Source organism: Macaca fascicularis, chromosome 7, assembly GCF_037993035.2.
Source record: "Macaca fascicularis isolate 582-1 chromosome 7, T2T-MFA8v1.1".
Lineage (NCBI taxonomy): Eukaryota > Metazoa > Chordata > Mammalia > Primates > Cercopithecidae > Macaca > Macaca fascicularis.
The window spans coordinates 53,366,780-53,388,778 of record NC_088381.1 but is presented as its reverse complement, the minus strand read 5'-3'; the positions used below and the strand labels follow the sequence as shown (position 1 = coordinate 53,388,778).

The following is a 21,999-nucleotide window of genomic DNA, read 5'->3' as shown; positions in this document are numbered from 1 at the left end:
AGGTTGGTTAGACAGGGTGGCAGTTTAGCATGGATGCAGTAGAATGTGAGGCCACTTTTGATCTTTCCTGGATATCCGGGCTAATGTTTCCATGTGAAAACCTTCCCTGTACACAATGTTACTGTAATAAAACTGGCCATTGACAAATCTGCTGAAACCTGTACATAGGAGGGAACGCTCTCTATAATGTACATATCTTGGCAGGCCTAACCACCTACTCTAGCACATCCATTCATCTCTCATCCATTCAAACATTTCCTGAGCCCCTACCTGGTACCCAGATCCCACACCAGGTATGGGGGCTATGGAGATAATGGAGACATCATCCCTGCCATTTCTTTGAGCAGCGGTTGGCAAATCACGGCCCACAAGCCACAATCAGCCACTGCCTGTTTTTGTAAGCAGTGTTTCATTGGAACACAGCCATGCTCAATCGTTTATATACTGTCAGACTGCTTTTGTCCTACAATGGCAGATTGAATAGTGTGACAGAGACCATGTGTCCCAGAAAACCTAAACTATTCACTATTTAGCCATTTACAGAAGTTTTCTAATCCCTGCCTTAGAGTAACAGACATGTCAGCAAATAATGACAAAGCGACATGATCAGCATTTGAGAAAGGGACGAGCAAAGTATGGAGACATCAGGCAGTTGAAAGGGAGGAGGTTCCAGGGAAGCCTCAGAGGTGGATCCCAGGCTGTGCCTTGGAGAACCATGGTTTGTGGGGCTGACAAGGGGGTAGTGAAGTGGAATGAAACTTTCTTTTTCTGTCCTTTTTTTTTTTTTTTTTGAGATGGAGCCTCGCTCTGTCGCTCAGGCTGGAGTACAGTGGCGTGAATTCTGCTCACTGCAACCCACGCCTCCCGGGTTCAAGCGATTCTCCTGTCTCAGCCTCCTGAGTAGCTCGGATTGCAGCCGTGCTAATATATATATATATATTTTTTGTATTTTCAGTAGAGACGGGGTTTCACCATGTTAGCCAGGATGGTCTCTATCTCCTGACCCTGTGATCCACCCGCCTCGGCCTCCCAAAGTGCTGGGATTACAGGTGTGAGCCACCGCACCTGGCCCCCAACTTCAAAATGCTCACATTTCTCCATCCATTGCCCTGGAAAACTCACCGCATCTCAAGACATATCACCACGCCCAGATAATTTTTGTATTTTTAGTAAAGACGGTGTTTCACCTGTTGGTCAGGCTGGTCTTAAACTATATTCTATTTTAAGGACAGGCTCTGGACCTGACCTTGTGATCCACCTGCCTCAGCCTCCCAAAGTGCTGGGATTACATGCATGAGCCACCGCGCCTGGCTGAAACTTTCAGGAAGAAAAGATTGCATAAGTGAGTACGCAGAGGTAAAACAGTGAATTCTGGAAGTTGGTTCTGGCAGGAACACAAACTTCAATCAGGCCTGTGGGACAGCCCAGCAATGCCACTGCCATCCCCTAATCCCACCAATCTCCCTCTTTCCTAGATGACTACTTTACACCTTCTCCTCTCTCCTCACACATCCAATGCCCCTGTTCACACTCTGAGCCGATGACCTCCTCATTCCCCTGGGAAATTGAGGCAATCACAAGCAAACCTCCACATGCTCCCCCATCACAGCCTCCCTCTTATCTGCAGCGTGGTCATTGACTCTGCCTCCCCTCCGCCCTATGGGTGAGTTCTCTGTATTCCAGCCAAGTACCACTCTGCTGCTTGGGGATTAGATCCCATCTACCTTTCCCTCTCAAGGACATAGGTCTCTCAATTGTCCCTCTTCACTCCTTGAATCATCAATTTTATTTATTATTTGGTTATTTTTGAGATGGGGTCTTGCTATATCACCCAGGCTGATCTTGAACTCCTGGGTTCAAGTGATCCTCCCACCTCAGCCTCCTGAGTAGCTGGGACCACAGGCACGTGCCACATCTGGCTAATTTTTTTTTTTTTTTTTTTTTTTTTTTTGTATTTTTAGTAGAGACGGGGTTTCACCGTGTTAGCCAGGATGGGCTCTATCTACTGACCTCGTGATCCACCTGCCTCGGCCTCCCAAAGTGCTGGGATTACAGGTGTGAGCCACCACACCCGGCCCCCAACTTCTAAATGCTCACGTTTCTCCATCCATTGCCCTGGAAATCTCACCGAATCTCAAGACATATCAGCACTGTCCAGCAGGGTTTTCTGGGATGATGGAAATGTTCTATGTCTGCACAGTCCAATAGGGTAGCCCCTGCTCATATGTGGCTATGGAGCACTTGAAATGTGGCTAGTGGGACTGTGGGACTGAATTTTAAGTTTTATTTAGTTTTAATTCATTTTGAATTTAAAGAACCATACGTGGCTACTGGCTACCATATTGGAGAGTGCAGGTCTATTTGCCGATGACTCCCAAATATACCGTTTTTTTTTGAGACAGAGTCTCGCTCTTTCACCAGGCTGGAGTGCAGTGTCATGATCTCGGCTCACTGCAAGCTCCGCCTCCTGGGTTCACGCCATTCTCCTGCCTCACCCTCCCGAGTAGCTGGGACTACAGCTGCTGCCACCATGCCCAGCTAATTTTTTGTATTTTAAGTAGAGACGGGGTTTCACCGTGTTAGCCAGGATGGTCTCGATCTCCTGACCTTGTGATCTGCCCGCCTCGGCCTCCCAAAGTGCTGGGATTACAGGCATAAGCCACCGCGCCCAGCATTTTTAAATTTAATTTAATTTTTTTTTTTTTTTTTTTTGAGATGGAGTCTCGCTCTGTCGCCAGGCTGCAGTGCAGTGGCATAATCTTGACTCACTGCAACCTCCGCCTCCCAGGTTCAAGTTATTCTCCCGCCTCAGCCTCCTGAGTAGCTGGGATTACAGGCACATGTCACTGTGCCTGGCTAATTTTTGTATTTTTAGTAGAGACAGAGTTTTGTCATGTTGTCCAGGCTGGTCTCGAACTGCTGACCTCAGATCACCCACCGTGGCTTCCCAAAGTACTAGGATTATAGGCATGAGCCACTGCACCCGGCCTGAGTCCATTTTTCCAACATGCCAAGCACACTCCCTTCTCTGGGACCTTTTTCCACCTGGAATGCTCTTCTCTCAGGTGTTCATGGCTTACATTCTCTCATCTCCTTCACATCTTCAGGTCAGCCTCCCCTGACCACTCTAATTAAAATAGCAGCCACCCCTGCCCATATTCCCTATCTCCCAGTTTTATTTTTCTTCAGAACATGTCTCACCATCTCTGTCATTTTTATGATAATTATTTATGATCTTCCCCACTAGAATGTAAGTTACTTGAAAGCAGGGATTTCATTTCAAGACAATTGTCTTTGCAGCACCAAGAACAACAGGTGCTCAAGAAATAGTTTCTGAATGAATGAGGTATAAGTGAGGAAGAGTATAAGAAGGTAGAGAGGATGGAGAGGTAGATGGCTCATGAAGACACTAGGGGACATAATGTTAGGGGCCTGGATATGGGCAGATGAAGAATTGCTGCAGGTTGCCCAGTCACCTAACCCTCCAGCCCCGGTGGCTTCTCCCAGTACTGTTGGCCTCCCACAGCCTCCATCTGTATGCAGTAGGAGGAAGGCACACCCCTAATTCCAGTTAGGGAAGCTGCTCTTTGCCATGCATAGCTGGAGTGGTTGCCAAGTGCCCCGTCCAATGGAGGGCAGTCCTTGAAGCATATCAAGCCACCTCCAAGCACCTGCATCCACTCCCAACCTGTGTCGGTAGCTGGCCGGGCATGGGGAAATGACCTGCCTGCAGGGTGCTCTCCCTCTGCTCTGGCTGTGAGAGGGGAGTGCAGTCTGAAGGTGATAAAGGAGGTGGGAGCACTGTAACCCCTCTTTGTGGGTCTGAGGCTGAAATCCTAGGAGCAATAGGATTGCATTTTCCAGATACTGACATTTTTCAGTTGTGGAGTTAGAGCATTTGCCTACTAGAAGAATCCCTGGATATGATGCAGGAACTAGTCCGACTATATCACGTCATAGGTAAAGAAGCCAAAGCCCAGAGTGGTGACCTTCCCAAAGTCTCCCAATGAGTCAGAGCCTGCACCAGTTCTGGAACCTGTGTCTACCTCCTGTATCTCTTCAGGACAGGGCACTACCTGGATAACAGTGTCCTCTGGATGATTTATCTCGGCCCATCTTTCAGACCAATCCTGGTGTTCTCAACAAACTGCTTATTGCAGAGTCCTTTCTTCCGTTGGGCTTTAACCTCTGTGCCTGTAAATACGGTTCTGGTCCTGATCCTTACTCAGATGATGGAAATTAGAAGACTACTGTAGTTGTCATGGCAACTCTGAAGCTCCTTTGCACCAGGTACTTCAGCTACTTGACATCCCTCAACAAGATGGTTAGCTGAGTTCCAGCTCTGTTGCTGACTGCCATGTGATCCTGGGAAAGTCACTAATTCATCCATCCATTCACCCAGCCATCATCTACTGACATCCAAAAAAAATCTGTGCCAGCTTGCAACATTACTTGCAAGGACCACCATTAAAAGCTCAAAACCATGTACAGGTAGAAATATAGAGAGAATAGAGAAAAAACAAAACAAAACAAAACAAAAAAACAAGGTAAGCATTAAACACATATTGCTTTGGTGATGAGGAAAAACTACTTAAAAACCTAAGCTGATACAACTCCTACAATTGAACAGGAAATTTAGTTGTGGGCTTTCGAGTATTTTTCTTTTTTTCTTTTTTTTTTTTTGAGACAGAGTCTCGCTCTGTCGCCCAGGCTGGAGTGCAGTGGCCGGATCTCAGCTCACTGCAAGCTCCGCCTCCCAGGTTTACGCCATTCTCCTGCCTCAGCCTCCCGAGCAGCTAGGACTACAGGTGCCCGCCACCTCGCCCGGCTAGGTTTTTGGATTTTTTAGTAGAGACGGGGTTTCACCGTGTTAGCCAGGATGGTCTCGATCTGACATCGTGATCTGCCTGTCTTGGCTTCCCAAAGTGCTGGGATTACAGGCCTGAGCCACCGTGCCTGGCCTCAAGTATTTTTCATTCCCTGGCCTCAGTTTCCTCACCTGTATTATAAAAATGATGGGGCTGAACATAATGCTCTATGATCCATTTCAGTCTTGATATTCTGTGATTCTGTCTTTACAGGTGGATGGGGCAGAGTGTCCACTCTACACTTCTTTCTTTTTCCATTTCCTTCCTTCCCAGGGGCAGCGAAATGACTGACACATGGATATACCTAAGCCGTGTCTTCCGAGTTCCCTGAATTGAAGGAAATGGATACAGTCTGGCATTAGCAAAATCCACTCATCCAGCTCATTCAACATTGACCAAACACCTACCACAGGCAGGGCATGGCGCCAAGGCTATGGAGATATGCCAGGAAAATCTGACAAAGACTGTCCTCAAGACATTTTCAAGAGCACCTATAGTAAAGTCAGAAGCAGTGGGTTTTAAGGAGAGGAGAAATCAAATTCCATGGGAGCTCAGAGGATGGAGAACCCATTTTTTAGTGAGGGAATTAGAGAAGCTTTTGGAGGAAACTTTTTAACAAGGCCTTGAAGGAGGGATAGGATTTTTAAATTATGAAAGTAATCCATGTACATAGTAATAACAATTCAAATGGTTCAGGAGTATATAAAATAACAGAAAATATAAGTTTTTCTCCCAGTCTCCCATCTCTAGTCCGACCTGCAGAGGAAACCACCTCGGGTTACTTTTACAATTCACTTGTCTTACTACATCAATCTGGGTGAGTATCTCCTGCGCTCTAGAATGTCCTATGAGGCAGTGATATGTTTAGCTCTGTGTCGCCACCCAAATCTCATCTCAACTTGTAATCCCCATGTGTTGAGGGAGGGACCTGGTGGGAGGTGATTGGATCATGGGGGTGGATTTCCCCCTTGCTGTTCTCATGATAGTGAGTGAGTTCTATCATGAATTCTGATCGGTTTAAATTTGTACAGCACTTTCTCTCTCTCTCCCTCCCTTCTCTCTCTCTCTCTCTCTCTGCTTTGTGGTGGTAAGATGTGCTTGCTTCCCCTTTGTCTTCCACCATGATTGTAAGTTTCCTGAGGCCTCCAAGCCATGATTCCTGTTAAGCCTGCTGAATTGTGAGTCAATTAAACCTCTTTTCTTTATACATTACCCAGTCTCAGGTATGAATAGTTCTTTACAGCACTGTGAAAATGGACTAATACATGCTGTTGGCACCCAAATACGTCTCCCTGCCTTTCCCATGAAGGCAGAACAGCAGAGCACACCTGTACACTGTGGGGCCTGACAACCAGGGTGCCAATCTCAAGGCTTCCATTTTCCAGCTCCATAACTCTGGGCAGGCTACTTCACCTCTTCACACCTCAGTTTCCTTACTTGGAAAATGGGTTTAAAAATAGCACCTTTTCCAAGCAAGGATTGTTCGCAAGATGGCCAAATAGGAACAGCTCCTGTCTGCAGCTCCCAGCGAGGTCGATGCAGAAGGCGGGTGATTTCTGCATTTCCAACTGAGGTTCACGGTTTATCTCACTGGGACTCGCTGGACAGTGGGTGCAGCCCACGGACAGCGAGCCAAAGCAGGGTGGGGCACTGCCTCACCTGGGAAGCACAAGGGATCAGGAAATTTTCTCCCCTACCCAAGGGAGGCTGTGAGGGACTGAGCCTAAGGAACTCCGGCACAGATCCTGAGCTTGTCCCACAGTCTTTGCAACCTGCAAACCAGGAGATTCCCTCCCGTGCCTTTCCCAGCAGGGCCCTGGGTTTCCAGCACAAAACTGGGTGGCCATTTGGGCAGACACCGAACTAGCTGCAGTTCTTTTTTTCCATACTCCAGTGGCGCCTGGAACACCAGTGAGATAGAACCGTTCACCCCCCTTGAAAGGTGTACTGAAGCCAGGGAGTCAAGTAATCTAGCTTGGCGGGTCCCACCACCACGGAGCCCAGCAAAGTAAGATCCACTGGCTTGAAATTCCGGCTGCCAGCACAGCAGCAGTCTGAGATCCACCAGGGACGCTCTAGCTTGGTGGGGGGAGGGGCGTCCACCATTGCTAAGGCTTGAGTAGGCGGTTTTACACGCACAGTGTAAACAAAGCTGCTGGGAAGTTTGAACTGGGCGGAGTCCACTGCAGTTCAACAAGGCTGTTGTGGCCAGACTACCAGATTTCTCTTCTCTAGGCAGGACATCTCTGAAAAAAAGGCAGCAGCCCCATTCAGGGACTTATAGATAGAATCCCCGTCTCCCAGGGACAGAGCACCTGGGGAAAGGGGCGGCTGTGGGCGCAGCTTCAGCAGACTTAAGCGCCCCTGCCTGACAGCTCTGAAGAGAGCAGCAGATCTCCCAGCACAGCGTTCAAGCTCTGCTAAGGGTCAGACTGCCTCCTCAAGTGGGTCCCTTATCCCCGTGTATCCTGACTGGGAGACACCTCCCAGTAGGGGCCAACAGACACCTCATACAGGAGAACTCTGGCTGGCATCTGGCAGGTGCCCCTCTGGGATGAGGCTTCCAGGGGAAAGATCAGGAGCAATTTTGCTGTTCTGCAGCCTCCACTGGTGATACCCAGGCAAACAGGGTCGGGAGTGAACCTCCAGCAAACTCTAGCAGACCGGCAGCAGAGAGGCCAGACCGTTAGAAGGAAAATTAACAAACAGAAAGGAATGGCACATCCACTCAAAGACCCCATCTGAAGGTCACCAACATCAAAGACCAAGGGTAGATAAATCCACAAAAAAGGGGAGAAACCAGCAGAAAAAGGCTGAAAATTCCAAAAACCAAAACGCCTCTTCTCTTCCAAAGGATCACAACTCCCCGCCAGCAAGGGAACAAAACTGGACAGAGAATGAGTTTGATGAATTGACAGAAGTAGACTTCAGAAGGTGGGTAATAACAAACTCCTCTGAGCTAAAGGAGCATGTTCTAACCCAATGCAAGGAAGCTAAGAACCTTGAAAAAAGGTTAGACGAATTCATAACTAGAATAAACAGTATAGAGAAGAACATAAATGACCTGATGGAGCTGAAAAACACAGCACAAGAACTTCATGAAGCATACACAAGTTTCAACAGCTCAATCGATCAAGCAGAAGAAAGGATATCAGTGATTGAAGATCAACTTAATGAAATAAAGAGAGAAGACAAGATTAGAGAAAAAAGACATAAAAAGGAACGACACAGCCTCCAAGAAATATGAAACTATGTGAAAAGACCAAATCTACATTTGATTGGTGTACCTGAAAGTGATGAGGAGAATGGAACCAAGTTGGAAAACACTCTTTAGGATATTATCCAGGAGAACTTCCCCAACCTAGCAAGACAGGCCAACATTCAAATTCAGGAAATACAGAGAACACCACAAAGATACTCCTCAAGAAGAGCAACCCCAAGACACATAATCAGATTCACCAAGGTTGAAATGAAGGAAAGAATGTCAAGGGCAGCCAGAAAGGTAGGGTTACCCACAAAAGGAAGCCCATCAGACTAACAGCAGATCTCTCTACAGAAACTCTACAAGCCAGAAGAGAGTGGGGGCCAATATTCAACATTCTTAAAGAAAAGAATTTTCAACCCAGAATTTCATATCCAGCCAAACTAAGCTTCATAAGCAAAGGAGAAATAAAATCCTTGACAGACAAGCGAATGCTGAGAGATTTGGTCACCATCAGGCCTGCCTTAGAGCTCCTGAAGGAAGCACTAAGCATGGAAAAGAACAACCAGTACCAGCCACAGCAAAAAATACCAAATTGTAAAGCACGTCGACACTATGAAGAAACTGCATCAACTAACGGACAAAATAACCAGCTAGCATTATAATGACAGGATCAAATTCACACATAACAATATTAACCTTAAATGTAAACAGGCTAAATGCCCCAATTAAAAGACACAGACTGGAAAACTGGATAAAAAGTCAAGACCCATCTCACGTGCAAAGACACACATAGGCTCAAAATAAAGGGATGGAGGAATATTTACCAAGCAAATGGAAAGCAAAAAAAGAAAAAAAAAAAAAAAAAGAAGCAGGAGTTGCAATCCTAATCTCTGATAAAAGACTTTAAACAAAGACAAAAAGAGACAAAAAAGGTCATTACATACTGGTAAAGGGATCAATGCAGCAAGAAGAGCTAACTATCCAAAATATATATGCACCCAATACAGGAGCACCCAGATTCATAAAGCAAATTCTTAGAGACCTACAAAGAGACTTAGACTTCCACACAATAATAGTGGGACTTTAACACCTACCTGTCAATATTAGATAAATGAGACAGAAAATTAACAAGGATATTCAGGACTTGAACTTAGCTCTGGACCAGGTGGACCTAATAGGCATCTACAGAACTCTCCACCCGAAATCAACAGAATATATATTCTTCTCACTACCACATCAGACTTATTATAAAATTGACCACATAATTGGAAGTAAAACACTCCTCAGCAAATGGAAAAGAATGGAAATCATAACAAACAGTCTCTCAGACCACAGTGCAATCAAATTAGAGCTCAGGATTAAGAAACGCACTCAAAACCGCACAACTACATGGAAGCTGAACAACCTGCTCCTGAATGACGTCTGGGTAAATAATGAAATTAAGGCAGAAGTAAAGATGTCATTTGAAACCAATGAGAATGAAAACACAATGTTTCAGAATATCTGGGACACATTTAAAGCAGTGTGTAGAGGGAGATTTATAGCACTAAACGCCCACAAGAGAAAGCAGGAAAGATCTAAAATCGACACCCTAACATCAAAAGTAAAAGAATTAGAGAAGGAAGAGCAAACAAATTCAAAATCAAGAAATAACTAAGATTAGAGCAGAACTGAAGGAGATAGAGACAACAAAAACCCTTCAAAAAATCAATGAATCCAGGAGCTGGTGTTTTGAAAAGAATAACAAAATAGATAGACTGCTAGCCAGACTAATAAAGAAGAAAAGAAAGAATCAAATAGATGCAATAAAAAATGATAAACGGGATATCACCACTGACCCACAGAAATACAAACTACCATCAGAGAATACTATAAACACCTCTACGCAAATAAACTAGAAAATCTAGAAGAAATGGATAAATTCCTGGACACATACACCCTCTCAAGTCTGAACCAGGAAGAAGCCGAACCCCTGAATACACCAATAACAACTTCTGAAATTGAGGCAGCAATTAATAGCCTACCAACCAAAAAAAAGCCCAGGACCAGATGGATTCACAGCCGAATTCTACCAGAGGTACAAAGAGGACCTGGTACCATTCCTTCTGAAACTATTCCAAACAATAGAAAAAGAGGGAATCCTCCCTAACTCATTTTATGAGGCCAGCATCATCCTGATACCAAAACCTGGGAAAGACACAACAAAAAAAGCAAATTTCAGGCCAATATCCCTGACAAAAATTGATGCAAAAATCCTCAATAAAATACTGGCAAACCAAATCCAGCAGCACATCAAAAAGCTTATCCACCACGATCAAGTCGGCTTCATCCCTGGGATGCAAGGTTGGCTCAACATACAGAAATCAATAAATGTAATCCATCACATAAACGGAGCCAATGACAAAAACCACATGATTATCTCAATAGATGCAGAAAAGGCCTTTGACAAAATTCAACAGCCCTTCATGCTAAAAACTATGAATAAACTAGGTTTTGATGGAACGTATCTCAAAATAATAAGAGCTATTTATGACAAACCCACAGCCAATATAATACCAAATGAGCAAAAACTGGAAGCATTCCCTTTGAAAACCAGCACAAGACAAGGATGCCCTCTCTCACCACTCCTGTTCAACATAGTATTGGAAGTTATGGTCAAGGCAATCAGGCAAGAGAAAGAAATAAAGTGTATTCAAAGAGGAAGAGAGGAAGTCAAATTATCTCTGTTTGCAGATGACATGACTATATATTTAGAAAACCCTGTCATCTTAGCCCAGAAACTCCTTAAGCTGATAAGCAACTTCAGCAAAGTCTCAGGATACAAAATCAATGTGCAAAAATCACAAGCATTTCTATACACCAATAACAGACAAACACAGCCAAGTCGTGAGTGTGAACTCCCAATCACAATTGCTAAAAGAGAATAAAATACCTAGGAATACAACTTACAAGGGATGTGAAGGACCTCTTCAAGGAGAACTACAAACCACTGCTCAAGGAAATAAGAGAGGACACAAACAAATGGAAAAATATTCCATGCTCATGGACAGGAAGAATTAATATCATAAAAATGGCTATACTGCTGAAAGTAATTTATAGATTCAATGCTATCCCCATCAAGCTATCACTGACTTTCTTCACACAATTGGAAAAAACTACTTTAAAAATCATATGGAACCAAAAAAGAGACTGCATAGCGAAGACAATCCTGGGCAAGAAGAACAAAGCTAGAGGCATCACACCACCTGACTTCAAACTACACTATAAGGCTACAGTAACAAAAATGGCATGGTACTGGTACCAAAACAGATATATAGACCAATGGAACAGAACAGCGACCTCAGAAATAACACCACACATCTACAACCATCTGATCTTTGACAAAGCTGACACAAACAAGCAATGGGGAAAAGATTCCCTGTTTATTCAATGGTATTGGGAAAACTGGCTAGCCATCTGCAGAAAACTGAAACTGGACCCCTTCCTTACACCTCACAGAAAAATCAACTCAAGATGGATCAAAGACTTAAACATAAGACCTAGGACCATAAAAATCCTAGAAGAAAATCTGGGCAATACCAAGTAGGACATAGGTAATGGCAAAGGCTTCATGTCTAAAACACCAAGCACAATGGCAACAAAAGCCAAAATTGACAAATGGTATCTAATTAAATTAAAGAGCTTCTGCACAGCAAAAGAAACTATCATCAGAGTGAACAGGCAACCTACAGAATGGAAGAAAATTTTTGCAATCTATCCATCTGACAAAGGGCTAACATACAGAACCTACAAAGAACTTAAACAAATTTACAAGAAAAAAAACAAGCAACCCCATTAAAAAGTGGGCAAAGGATATGAACAAAAGACATTTATGCAGCCAACAGACATATGAAAAAATGCTCATCATCACTGGTCATTAGAGAAATGCAAATCAAAACCACAATGAGATACCATCGCCCGCCAGTTAGAATGGCGATCATTAAAAAGTCAGGAAACAACAGATGCTGAAGAGGATGTAGAGAAATAGGAATGCTTTTACGCTGTTGGTGGGAGTGTAAATTAGTTCAACCATTGTGGAAGACAGTGTGGCGATTCCTCAAGGATCTAGAACTAGAAATACCATTTGACCCAGCAATCCCATTACGGGGTATATACCCAAAGGATTATAAATCATGCTACTATAAAGACACATGCACACATATGTTTATTACGGCACTATTCACAATAGCAAAGACTTGGAACCAACCCAAATGTCCATCAATGATAGACTGAATTAAGAAAATGTGTCACATATACACCATGGAATACTATGCAGCCATAAAAAAGGATGAGTTCATGTCCTTTGCAGGGACATGGATGAAGCTGGAAACCATCATTCTCAGCAAACTAACACGAGAACAGAAAACCAAACACTGCATGTTCTCACTCATAAGTGGGAGTTGAACAATGAGAACACTTGGACACAGGGTGGGGAACATCACCCCGGGGCCTGTTGGGGCATGGGGGGTTAGGGGAGGGATAACATTAGGAGAAATACTTAATGTAGGTGACAGGTTGATGGGTGCAGCAAACTAACATGGCACATGTTTACCTATGTAATTAAAACTTCACATTCCACACATGTATCCCAGAACTTAAAGTATAATAATAAAAAAAGAATATATAAATAAATAAATAAAAATAGCACCTGGCTGGGTGTGGTGGTTTACGCCTGCAATCCCAGCACTTTGGGAGGCCGAGGCAGGCAGATCACAAGGTCAAGAGTTCGAGACCAGCCTGACCAATATGGTGAAACGCTGTCTCTACTAAAAATACAAAAATTAGTTAGGTGTGGTGGTGCATGCCTGTAATCCCAGCTACTCAGGAGGATGAGGCAGGATAACCGCTTGAACCCGGGAGGCAGAGGTTGCAGTGAGTCAAGAGCGTGCCACTACACTCCAGCCTGGGTGACAGAGTGAGACTCAGTCTCAAAAAAAAAAAAAAAGCACCTAACCAACCTAACCATAGCATTGTCATGAATTCAATAATCCATAAAAGGCTTAGAATAGTGACTAGAACATAGTATAGATTCAGTGACTATTAGCTATATTATTTATTTAATTATTTATTTAGAGATGGAGTCTTGCTCTATTGCCCTGGCTGGAGTACAGTGGCACAGTCTCGGCTCACTGCAATCTCTGCCCCCCGGGTTCAAGCAATTCTCCTGCCTCAGCCTCCAGAGTAGCTGGGATTACAGGCACCTACCACCAAGCCCAGCTAATTTTTGTATTCTTAGTACAGGGTTTTGCCATGTTGGCCAGGCTGATCTCAAACTCCTGACCTCAGCTGATCTGCCCGCCTTGGCCTCCCAAAATGCTGTGATTACAGGCATGAGCCACCATGCCCGGCTATTAGATTATTAATATCCTTCTCAAAATTCCAACTTTGATTAGCTGTACCAATATTTTGTTACATGTCGAGCTTTAAATAATTTGTGTTCTGTTCTGAAACTATACAAAGTTGAGCATGCTTTGGGAAATTGCTCTTAAACTGAATCTAAAACATGAAGACCAATAAGCAGCATTGATACTATAATTACAGTATATTCACTGCAGAATCAGGTAGTGTGGTTAAATCAGAACAGAAAGGGATAAAGTACTATTTCATTATATCCATGTTGCTGGATGGAGAAAGTTCAAGTATATAGATTTCTTTTTTTCTTATACTCCATCATACTGCTCAACATGATACTATATTTTAGCCTGCTTCATATTTGATCCATGACTTTTGCCATAGGTTTTTCTTTTCTTGCTGGAGTGCAGTGGTATAGTCAGTGCTCACCGCAGCCTTGACCTCCTGGGTTCAAGCCATCCTCCTGCCTCAGCCTCCAGAGTAGTTGGGATCATAGGGACGTGCCACCATGCCAGGATAATTTTTGTATTTTTTGTAGAGACAGGGTTTCACTATGTTGCCCAGGCTGGTCTTGAACTCCTGGGCTCAAGTGATCCTCCTGCCTCAGCTTCCCAAAGTGCTGGGATTACAGGTGTGAGCCACTGCGCCCAGCCTCCATATGTTTTTCTTTATCCTTCTGAGGTTTCACATTGCCTACTTCTTATAGAAAGTAGAAACAGGAAGCAGAAATAAAATGTTTTCTCCATTTTATGATAGATTATCAAGATCCCCAAATTTTCTGTTAATTGATAATTTTTGTTTTGTTTTGTTTGAGATGGGGTTTCACTCTGTCATCCAAGCTGGAGTGCAGTGGTGCGATTATGTCTCACTGCAGCCTCAAACTCCTGGGCTCCAGATATCCTCCCACCTCAGCCTCCCAAAGTGCTGGGATTACAAGCATGAGCCACCACTCCTGGCCCTTAAACTGTCAATTTAAGACACATTATTCTGTGGATCTGCTGCATAACTGTCATCCTGGCCTAGCTCCATTTTTTTCTGAGGTCCCATGTCTTCCTCTTTGTTGAGTTCCTTTTATTTTTGCTGGAGTACACCCTCAGGTAATTTTTTTCAGTAAAATTATATAGAAAATTCTTCTGAGTCTTTACATGTCTGAAAGCAATTTGGTTTGCATCATGCCTTCTCCAATTTTTTTCCTCTTACTTCAACACTATGGCTTTCACTACCTTCCAATAAAAATGATCTTGATATGTTAGCCAGGATCTCCTAATTACCAAACCCAGTGGACATTATTTTCCCTTTTATTTTTAGTTGACATATAATTGTACATATGTATAGGAGACACAGTGATATTTTGATACATGTATATGATGTGTGATGATTAAACCAGGGCAATTAGCATATCCATCACTGACACATATATCATTTCTTTGTGTTGTGAATATTAAAATACTGTCTTACAGCTTTTGGAAAATATACAATAAATTACTGTTAGCCATATTTACCCACCAGTACTATAGAATACTAGAACTTATTCCATCCATGTAGCTATATCTGTTAGAAAACCTCTCCCTGTCCTACCCTCTTCCTCACACTTCCCAGCTTCTAATAGTCACAATTTTAATCTCTCTACTTCTATGAGCTAAAATTGTTTTAGCTCCCATACCCAATAGACACTTTTAACCTACCCATTTATTATAGAATTTGACACTGTTGATAACCCTCTGATTCTTAAAACGTCAATTCCCTTGGTTCTTGGGACACTGCATCCTTTGCTGTTTTCCTCTCTTTTTGTTTCCTTTGAGGTTCTGCATCCTTTTCCCAACCTATTTTTCTTTATCTCCTTTTTTTTTTTGAGACAGTCTTTCTCTGTCACCCAGGCTGGAGTGCAGTGGTATGGTATCGGCTCACTGCAACCTCCACCTCCCAGGTTCAAGTGATCCTCCTGCCTCAGCCTCCTGAGCAGCTGGGATTACAGGTGTACACCACCATGCCTGGCTAATTTTTGTATTTTTAGTAGAGCCAGGGTTTCGTCATGTTGGCCAGGCTGGTCTTGAACTCCTGGCCTCAAGCAATCTACCCACCTCAGCCTCCCAAAGTGCTGGGACTATAGGAGTGAGCCACCATGCCCGGCCCTCTTCCCAACTTTTGAATACTGATAATTCTCTGATGTCCCATCTCTACCCACTGATGGTCTCTCTCATAAATGGGCTTTCTGAAATAGCTCATCTAGCACTATGATTTCAGCCACCAACTACCTAATGACACAAAGCACTAAATGTCACACACAAATTTCAAAATTATTCAGTCCAAATCTTAATTGATTATCTTACCTCCATCCAAAGGCTGTTTCCATGCTTGTGGTTTTTATTTTGTCTTGTGAAGTTACCATCCACCCAAATCTTCCCAGTTAAGAGCCATGGAGTCATCCTCAATCTTTCCCTCTTTTATAGCCCGCAGCCAGTTGCCAAATCCTCTCAAATCTCTCAGAAATGTCTCTGGAGTTTCACCATCTTCTCTATTCTCACTGCTACCCTAATTCAGATCCTCATTATTTCTCACTTGGATTACTGAAACAACTCTCAACTGGCCCCTCTGCCCTCGCCTCTGCCCTCACCTCTGCCCTCACCTCTCCTGTCAGTCCATCCTTCATTCAGTTAGTGATTGTCCCAAAACAAAACACGCATGACCACATCTTTTCCCTATTTAAGACCCTAGCTACCTCCCTCCTGCTCATAGAATGTTTAAACTTATTAGTATCATACACAACCTTTTGCAATTTCTCTCTCCCCATTTCCATTTCCAGCCCTCCCTCTCACCCTTCAACCCCACAAATTCTACAATTCAGCTATTAAGAAAACTTCTGGGCCAGGCGCGGTGGCTCATGCCTGTAATCCCAACACTTTGGGAGACCGAGGCGGGCAGATCACGAGGTCAGGAGATTGAGACCATCCTGTCTAATACAGTGAAACCCCGTCTCTACTAAAAATACAAAAAAATTAGCCAGGCGTGGTGGCAGGCGCCTGTAATCTCAGCTACTTGGGAGGCTGAGGCAGGAGAATGGCATGAACCTGGGAGGTGGAGCTTGCAGTGAGCGGAGATCGCACCAATGCACTCCAGCCTGGGCAACAGAGCGAGACTCCCTCTCAAAAAATAAATTAATAAATAAATTAATTAATTAAAAAAAGAAACTTCTGAAGATCACTGCCCCTGCTCACACCCTGTAATACTTCCTCTTGAAGACTCTATACTTTTCTTTTTCCTCTTTTTTTTTTTTTTTTGAGACAGAGTCTTGCTCTGTTGCCCAGGCTGGAGTGCGGTGGCACGATCTCGGCTCATTGCAACCTCTGCCTCCCGGGTTCAAACGATTCTCATGCCTCAGCTACCCGAATAGCTGGAATAACAGGCATGTGCCACCATGCCTGGCTAATTTTTGTATTTTTAGTAGAGATGGGGTTTCACCATGTTGGTCAGGCTGGTCTTGAACTCCTGACTACAAGTGATCCACCCGCCTTGGCCTACCAAAGTGCTGGGATTACAGGCATAAACCACCATGCCCAGTCTTTTTTTTCTTTTTCTTTTTTTTTTTTTTTTTTTTTGAGACAGAGTCTTGCTCTGTCACCCAGGCTGGAATGCAGTGGTGTGATCTCGGCTCACTGCAAGCTCCGCCTCCCAGGTTCACGCCATTCTCCTGCCTCAGCCTCACGAGTAGCTGGGACTACAGGTGCCCGCCACCATGCCTGGCTAATTTTTTGTATTTTTAGTAGAGACGGGGTTTCACTGCGTTAGCCAGGATGGTCTCGATCTCCTGACCTCGTGATCCACCCATCTCGGCCTCCCAAAGTGCTGGGATTACAGGCATGAGCCACCGTGCCCAACCACATTTTTTTCTTTTTTCTTTTTTTTTCTTTTCAATAGAGACAAGGTCTCCCTATGTTGCCCAGGCTGATATCGAACTCCTGGGCTCAAGGGATCCTCCTGCCTTGCCCTCCAAAGTGCTAGGATTGTAGGTGTGAGCCACTAGGCCTGGCTGATGCTTTTCTATTTACTGTTTCTTTCCTAACTTCTTCAGGCCCAGCTGCTCCCTGTACACTCCCAGAGTACCCTGCTAATAACGTTTCATCACACTGTTTTACTGCCATCTATTTTCATCTTCCTCTATGGCTATGCCATCAACCCCTTAAAAGCTGGGCTTATGTTTTACTTATTAGTATCATGGGCACCTAGCATAGGTCTAACCACTAGAAGACACTTCAGTAGATGTTGAGGAAGAAAAGAGGACAGGACTTTGGGGAAAGATTATGTTCAGGAGGCAGGAAGAAGAGCCATGCTGAGGGTGCTTTGAGGGTAACAAAGACCCTGTAGTCACAAAGGCCTAGGAGAAAATTTCAAGAACCTGTTTGATGGTTGCAGAGAGGTTGTAAGAGATGAGGTGGTGAATAGATCACTGGATCTGGAGACTTGGAAATCTCTGCGCACCTTCAGGAAAAGACATTCCAGTAGCCTGAGAAAGCAGCTGCTGAGATTTGAGGGGGGCTTAGGAGAGAGGGAGTGGTGAGGGAGCAGTTCTTTTTGACTTGACTTCCACAGCATTTGACATCAGCCCCTCACATTTGTTTCATCACTTTTCCCTTCTTTGGCTTCTGTGATGTGACATTTTAAGGTCTCCTAGGATTCCTTCAAGGGCTGTGTGTTCCCTACTGCCCTTTAAATGTCAAGGTTTCCAGGTTCTGTTTTTAGCTCTTGTCTCTGCTTAATCCATACACGCTCCCATTCATGATTATTTCAATGATGCCTACCTCCTGATGACTTTAGGTCCTTATCTCCAGCCCAGGACTCTCCCAGAGTCTCAGACCCACAGCTGTTAGTTCTGTCCAGTGGACCTGTAGATGCCCAGATGTGCAACAACCTCAATATTTTTGAAACTCATATCCTTCACCAAAAATCTCCCCCTAAAACCTGTGTCCCAATTTTCACCAAATATACCTATACTACCAAAGGGTATAACACCAAATTTTCTTAACCCTTTCCTCTTCTCTAATCACTTAAGCCTTATCAATTCTGTCATCTCAATCTAGAAATTCATCCCCTTTCTCCATCCCCACTGCCACTGCTTATTAAAAATTTTCAGCTGCATTATTATAATCTCCCCATGTCCAGTCTCAATCCCCTCTTTCAGCCTTCTCCATACCACTTCCAAAGAAGTCTTTTTTCTCTAGTACTTTAAAAAAAAGATGCACAATTTATATACAATACACGCATTTTAAGTGTACAGTTTGATGGATTTGAAAATAACCACCAACCCTGTCAAGATGAGGCAGGAGAAGAGAGACTGGAGGCAGGGAACCTAAGGCCAATACATGCTGACTTCCTAGAACTAAATCAAAAGGAAAGCCCCAACTTTCCATGCCCAGGTAACAGAAGGACCAGAAGGTACTCCCTTTGCAACACGCCCCCCCACCCCCACAACCTGCTCCCTTTTTCTGCATGGCAGATGAAAAATTGGAAGTACCTCTGAATGTTCCCCTCCTACAACCAATCAGGCTGGTTGTGGGCCAAGTCTTCATTTGCATAGGAGTATAACTTTGTTACTTAACTTTAACCTTTGATTGGTTGCTTTCTGCAACAAATCAGACCTTTGCATAGGCTGTAACTTTGTAACTTCACTTCAGCCTCTGATTAGTCCCCTCCCACAACCAATCAGACTGATCATGGGCCACTACTTCATTTACATACATACATGATTACAGCAAGTAATCAATGGGAAACCTCTAGAGGGTATTTAAACCCCAGAAAATTCTGTAACCAGGCCCTTGGGCCCCTTGCTCGGGCTGCTCCCAGCCTGTGGAGTGTACTTTCATTTTTAACAAATCTCTGCTTTTGTTGCTTCATTCTTTCCTTGCTTTGTTTATGCATTTTGTCCAATTCTTTGTTCAAGACACCAAGAACCCGAACATCCTCCACTAGTAACAAAGATATAAAACATTTCCATCACCGACGAAAGTTCTCTAGGGACTTTGCAGTTAAGCCTCTGACACCCAGAGGCAACTGCTGTCCTGATTTCTATCACCATTGCTTAGCATTGCCTGTTCTTAGACTGTTTACACATGGGATCCTATGGCATGGATTATTCTGTGCCTGGATTCTTCAGCTCAACGTAATGTCTGAGATCCATCTAGGTTACTGCATTTATGAGTAGTTTGCTGTTTTATAGTGCTGAGTAGTATCCAACTGTATGGGTATCCCATAGTTTGTTTTTTCCACCTGTTGATGAAAAATTCGATCATTTCCAATTTGGCTCTTATAAAAAATTTGTTATGGACAGTTTTTTTTTTTTTTTTGAAATGGAGTTTCGCTCTCATTGCCCAGGCTAGAGTGCAATGGCACGATCTCAGCTCAATGCAACCTCCACCTCCCAGTTTCAATCAATTCTCCTGCCTCAGCCTCCCAAGTAGCTGGAACTAAAGGTGCGTGCCACCACACCCAACTAATTTTTTGTATTTTTAGTAGAGATGGGGTTTCATCATGTTGGCCAGACTGGTGTCAAACTCCTGACCTCAGGTGATCTGCCTGCCTTGGCCTCCCAAAGTGCTGGGATTACAGGTGTAAGCCACCGTGCCCGGCCTGTGGGCATTTTTGTATGTCTTTTTTGGCATATATTTTCAATTCTTTTAGTTAAATACCTAGGAGTAGAATTGCCAGTTTGTAGGGTAGGTGTATGTTTAACTTTATAAGAGACTGCCAAACACTTTCCAAAGTGGCTATACCATTTTATAACACCACCAGCCATGTGTGAGAGTTTCTGTTGCCTAAAGAGTTCTTTTGAAAATGCAAATCTGGGTCAGGCACGGTGGCTTATGCCTGTAATCCCAGCACTTTGGGAGGCCGAGACAGGTGGATCACCTGAGGTCAAGAGTTCAACACCAGCCTGACCAACATGGTAAAACCCTGTCTCTACTAAAAATAAAAAAAATTAGCCAGGTGTTGTGGTGAATGCCCGTAGTCCCAGCTACTCGGGAGGCTGAGGCACGAGAATAGCTTGAACCTGGGAGGTGGAGGTTGCAGTGAGCTGAGATCACGCCACTGCACTCCAGCCTGGGTGACAGAGTGAGACTCTGTCTCAAAAAAAAAAAAGAAAAAGAAAATGCAAATCTGATCATACTATTTCCCTACTTAAAAACTCATCTCTGGGCCGGGTGCAGTGGCTCACGCTTGTAATTCCAGCACTTTGGGAGGCCGAGGCAGGCAGATCATGAGGTCAGGAGCTGGAGACCAGCTTGGCCAATATGGTGAAACGCCATCTCTACTAAAAATACAAAAAATTAGCCGGGCGTGGTGGCATGCACCTGTAGTCCCAGCTGCTTGGGAGGCTGAGGCAGAAGAATCGCTTGAACCTGGGAGGCGGAGGTTGCAGTGAACCAAGATCGTGCCACTGCACTCCAGTCTGGGCGACAGAGTGAGACTCCGTCTCAAAAAAAAAAAAAAAAAAAAAGAAACACTTCATCTCTGGCTCTTAAATATGTCCAAATTCCACCAGAAATAGACAAGGTCCTTCATGACCTGTGTCCCAGTTGCCCAAACTCATCTCTTGCTATTTCTCCATATGTTCCCTTCATGCCTGTCATGCTGACCTCACTTAGTTCCCTTAATTCATGAAGTCTTTTCACATCTTTGTATAAACCTTCCTGCTGCCAGAATGCCATTTTCTTCCTTATTTGCCTAGCTAATGCCTACTCATCCTTTCTTTTTCTTTTCTTTTCTTTTTCTTTTTGAGACAGGGTCTTGTTCTGTTGCCCAGGCTGGAGAGCAGTGGTGCAATCTCAGCTCATTGCAGCCTCTAACTCCCAGGCTCAAGCAATCCTCCCACCTCAGCCTCCTGAATAGTTGGGACTACAGGTATGTACCACCACACCTAGTTTTTTTGATTTTTCATAAAGATAGGGTCTCACTATGTTGCCCAGGCTGGTCTTGAACTCCTGGGCTCTGGTGATCCACTTGCCTCAGACAACCCAACACTTTGGTGTCATTCCCATAATGAGCGACCACATGCCTGGCTGCTCATCTTTTCGGAGTGTTACTGATTACATCACTCCCCCCCGCAAGTTAACTGCTACAATGTGTGCTCCCATAACATACAGAGCCTGACCTCATCCTAATACTCTGCTCAAAGCATTATAATACATTATTTCCTTCTCTCTACCTGACCAACTCTTGGAATACTCTTTTCCCTCCCTCCTTTCCTTCTACCACTGTTTGATGATGGCCCATGCTGGACAGATGCTATGTTGGGTGATGTACACAGGATGGTGAATTAAAACAGTCACGGCTCCTGCTCCCATGAGACTTACAGTAGGGCAGAAAAGACAATCGAGTAATTACACTCACACATGGAGAATTAGAAACTGAGTTAACTGTTCTGAAGAAAGGAAGTGATGAGTCTACCAGCACACAAAAGGAGAATCTGGCCTAGATGGTATGGGGGTGAGGGCATGGAAGGCCTCCTTGAAGAAATAATGTTTGAAATGAGAGCTAAAGGAG

The 21,999-nt window shown here is 44.1% G+C and overlaps 1 protein-coding gene across 6 annotated transcripts in view; it reads right to left on the bottom strand.

Annotated features, from left to right (window-relative positions):
• TMEM266 (transmembrane protein 266) overlaps positions 1-21,999 on the bottom strand; it is a 150,098-nt gene that overhangs the window by 103,084 nt on the left and 25,015 nt on the right. Inside the window, exon 1 of one of the 6 annotated variants that reach the window (XM_065548224.2) lies at positions 18,261-18,356. The exons of 4 other annotated variants lie outside the window; for them this stretch is intronic. The gene's annotated coding sequence lies outside the window, so the exon portion shown is untranslated. Of the gene's footprint in view, positions 1-4,999; positions 5,113-18,260; positions 18,357-21,999 lie in introns of those variants that run through there. One more of the 6 variants, XM_065548223.2, reaches the window with a different exon arrangement.